Raw genomic sequence first — 1,433 nt, forward strand, 5'->3', positions numbered from 1 at the left:
AAAAAAAAAAGAAAATTTCACATTCAATTTTGATTTACTGTAAAATCGTGCTGCAGAAATCACACAAGCCATTCAATTGTATTTGCCTATTTTTTAAATGTCTTCATGTCCTTTTATTCTAAAATAAATAACATTAAAAATTGTGTTTTAGAAGTAAAGAAAATTCCACTCTAACAAACAGATTTTGGGCCACAAGAGCCAACAGTTTAATACAAATTAATATTGTGGCAAAATAATGTGCAACAAATTAATTTTCAATATTTAGAAAGAAGGCCAGCAGAAGAAGACCAAACCTCCCACACACTACGGATGTCAGTAGCCAACACCCACATATTAATCATGTGATATTCCAGTCAAGGTGGTCCGTGGCATCCAGATTCCGACTGTATTGCTGCTGCTAATGAACATGGAAAAGCCCTTTTTGGGTGCTTCACTCGCTGTCCTTGTACTTCTGGTGGAGGTCTGCCACATCATCCTGAGACACACATACCCAGCCGTCCTCACGCACGTGGTAAAGGCTGACTATGCCGCCTGAGTATGCATCACGATAGGTAGCCTGGTAGATGGAGCGACGGGCCAGCTCACAGGCATCCTCAGCTGACATGTCATACTTATAACCGCGGTACATCACACCACAGGCATACATGGAGCCAGAGCTCACTGAGAAGACAGAACTAGAGATCCGGTTTCCCTCACTGTCCACGTAGTAAAGACCTGGCCCTCTTTTGTCCCAGCCACAGATCATGGTTCCCATTGACAACCCCATGCCTTTGTACTGGTACACCATATTGGCAAGTATCTTTGAGGCGGCTGCAACAGAGATACGTTCCTTGTTGCGAAGTTCATGGATTCAACATTGCCGCGCCAGCAGGCGCTCCCAGAAGCTGCAGTCAGCGGCTCCACCTGCCATAGTGCCCAGCAGATAGGGATTGATCTCAATGACTTTCTTCACAGTCTGCGAGGCAATGTAGGAGCTAACTGTTGCACGGGAGTCCACAGCCACAGTCACGCCATGGAGGAACTTGAAAGCAAGGGTGGTTGTCCCGTGCTCCTTCTCCAATCCTAGTGGGGCCTCGACATTGCCTCCCGGCTTGACTGCGAAATTCAACCCCTTATCGGAGGCTCTCTCCAGGGGTCTCAACAGCTCATGAAGACCCCAACTCCCGGCACTTCGCACAATACTAGCAAGTGCCATCTTCTCTGCGGGCACATTGACTGACAGCGCTGTGCACTCATTGGAGTGGGAATAGTAATTTTTAATCCGACGCTATCCAACGCTTTCTCTACTGGTGCACTCACTGGAGTGGGAATAGTAATTTTTACCCCTACGCTATACAACGCTTTCCCTATTGTTGCACTCTCTGGAGTGGGAATAGTAATTTTTATCTCTACGCTATCCAACGCTTTCCCTACTGTTGCACTCTCTGGAGTGG

The 1,433-nt window shown here is 46.7% G+C and overlaps 1 pseudogene; it reads right to left on the minus strand.

Annotated features, from left to right (window-relative positions):
- Nucleotides 1-430: 430 nt before the first annotated feature.
- On the minus strand, nucleotides 431-1,222 carry LOC147725351 (proteasome subunit beta type-5 pseudogene; annotated as a pseudogene).
- Nucleotides 1,223-1,433: the final 211 nt, after the last annotated feature.

Source organism: Lissotriton vulgaris, chromosome 3_2 (genome assembly GCF_964263255.1).
Source record: "Lissotriton vulgaris chromosome 3_2, aLisVul1.2, whole genome shotgun sequence".
Taxonomy (NCBI): domain Eukaryota; kingdom Metazoa; phylum Chordata; class Amphibia; order Caudata; family Salamandridae; genus Lissotriton; species Lissotriton vulgaris.